Raw genomic sequence first — 2,662 nt, 5'->3', positions numbered from 1 at the left:
GTGGATAATTATTTTGGTAACCCTTCTGGTTACCTTTTCGTCGTTTTTCTCTTTTCAGCATCCTCTTATTAAGAGCGTTTGTTGAAAATACTGTTAAAAATTGTATTTCTTTCTTATCAATAAATATCTTTCAATTAAAATCATGAATAGCAACATTTTGATGATTTGATTTTTTTCTAATTAATATTTCTTTTCCTTTTAAATTATTTTTTAATTACTGATCCGGCAATTGAGTTTGTTACAGGTATGAATTGAAGAAAATAAACAGGAAAAATTACATAAGAAATAATATGTGATCTCTTCATTTGTTGAAAACTAATTACTTTTTTTATTGAATTTCATTAATTCTGTTGTATAATCTATTTCAGGTATTCCTCTTCTGCAACGAAATGGATTACATTTCATCATCAAATATATATTCTAATTTTTATATTAGATTGGTGTAGTAGGGTAGTTGGTGTATTAATGTAGTAGATTGTAAAAAACATAGAATTTATAAACGGTGTTTTTTTCTTCTTTTTATTACAAAAGATATTCTCGCTTTCGTTATTCTTATTCGTTTTCCAAACTAAAATTTCCTATATTTTCAAGACAATGCCTTAATCTTGTTATCCTTAATTTCATCGCATTAACATATACTTGATACTTGATAGTTACGGACTTTTTTCACTAGCCATCATTGGTATATCTTAATTTGTATTTTCCTCTTGCCATATATGGTTTATGTCATATCATAAATTTTTTGAAAATTATGTCGTCGGTGTGAATTTAAATAAATATGATGAATGTAAATGTGAAAAGAATAAGGGAACTGTTGCAATTCCTGAAATAAGTTTTCGAGAGAAATTCAATCATATTACGTAATACAAAGTAGAGATCATGCCCAATTATTTCTTCCGTTTTTGTCCTATCCGAACAATTCTAAGAATTACGACATTGACCAACATTGTCGAAAGATGAAATTCTATATTAACTTAATCTAGATTTTAATACTAAATCTTAAATCTATTTTATATTATACTTAAAACTAGAACTTAAATCTAAAACGCACGGATGTTATGGTGTACATCGAATATAAAAAATTATAAAGATATTAAAATCTATGTTGACTATTGTGATCCAACGTCGTTCATCGATGTCCATCAATGAAGTCTTGAATTAACTTATTCTAAATCTTAATAGTAAATCTTACTTCTATTCTAATTAGGATTAAAATTTAAACGCATGTCTTAAATTAACTTATTCTAGATCATAATACTAGATCTAGATCTTAAATTTCTCTTATATTATACTTAAAATTAGAATTTAAATCTAAACTCATGTATTAAATTAACTTATTTTAGATCTTAATATTAAATCATATGTCTACTTTATATTATACTTAAATCTAGGACTTAAATCTAAACGCATGTCTCAAATTAACTTATTTTATATCAAAAATCAAGTCTTAAATTACAATAAAAATATTAAAATCGAAATCATAATATTAAATCTTAAACCAATCTTATATTATATTTAAAACTAGAACCTAAATCTAAGATGCATACATCTTATCATTTACACCGAGCATAATAAATTATAATAAAAAAAATTAAAATCTAAGTCTTAATACTAAGTCTTAAATCTACCTTATATTACATTTAAAAGTAGAACTCTAAGATGCGCGCATCTTGTCATTTACATTAAATATAACAAATCGCAATCAAAAAATATTAAAATCTAAAGTTTAATTTTAAGTTTTAAATATATCTTATATTATATTTAAAACTAGAATTTAAATGTAAATCGCACACATTTTATTATTTACATCGAATGTAATATATTATAATGAATGTACTAACTAACTAATATCTGTATTAAAAATATTTTGATTTCATTTAAAAAAAAGATAAAGATGTTAAAAAATGAGAAAAAAGATAACGTTTTTAAAATTTTGTTAGAAATTAAAAAATAGTACAAAAACATAAAGGATGAGCCAGAATATCCTTGTACAGATTTTAGTACCTTCAGTCTAGTCCATTGATAATTAATCAAAATAATTTAAAGCAATTATATTTTAGACTAGACTGATGGTGTGCGTAGTTCTTGGCTTACCATTGCTTTTCGAAAACTATTAATGATGAAATATAATTTTAAAATATTTTGAAAAATTTCCAATGGAATATTGATAAAATATTTTCTTAAATTAAAAATATGAAAAACAATGCCAATTACCGGGTTTCACCCACGAGGAGGTGACTACGCATCGAGACCCATCTGGTTAAATTTCTTTAACAAAATAATTAATACATTAAAATCATACAATTTAATATGTAAAAATTAAATCTAGAACACATCTTAATTTATAGAATACAATAAAGTACAATAAAAATATTAAATTTTAAACCTTAATATTAAATCTTAAATCTATCTTACATTATACTTATAACTAGGACTTAAATCTAAGATGCATGCATCTTACGATTTATATCGAATATAATAAGTTATTATAATAGTAATTAAAATCTGTGTCCTATGTTGATTATCGTCATCGGTCGTCATCAAACGTTCAGCGCCATCGTCATCAAGTGCCATCGTCATCAGGCGCCGTCATCATCAGGCGCCGTCATCCAGCGTCATTGTCCAACATTATCATCAAGCATCGTCGTCATCCATCGATCAT

General features: G+C 25.0%; 1 long non-coding RNA gene across 1 annotated transcript; it reads right to left on the bottom strand.

The window, feature by feature from the left end:
- Positions 1-1,593: 1,593 nt before the first annotated feature.
- On the bottom strand, positions 1,594-2,459 carry LOC116185960. The gene is made up of 2 exons (XR_004150858.1): positions 2,387-2,459; positions 1,594-1,604 (listed from the first exon to the last, which is right to left on the bottom strand). It is a non-coding gene; the product is annotated as an uncharacterized LOC116185960 (long non-coding RNA).
- Positions 2,460-2,662: the final 203 nt, after the last annotated feature.

Source organism: Apis dorsata, unplaced genomic scaffold (genome assembly GCF_000469605.1).
Source record: "Apis dorsata unplaced genomic scaffold, Apis dorsata 1.3 scaffold_31, whole genome shotgun sequence".
Lineage (NCBI taxonomy): Eukaryota > Metazoa > Arthropoda > Insecta > Hymenoptera > Apidae > Apis > Apis dorsata.
The sequence above is the reverse complement of the archived record's forward strand: the minus strand, read 5'-3'. Positions and strand labels throughout refer to the sequence as shown.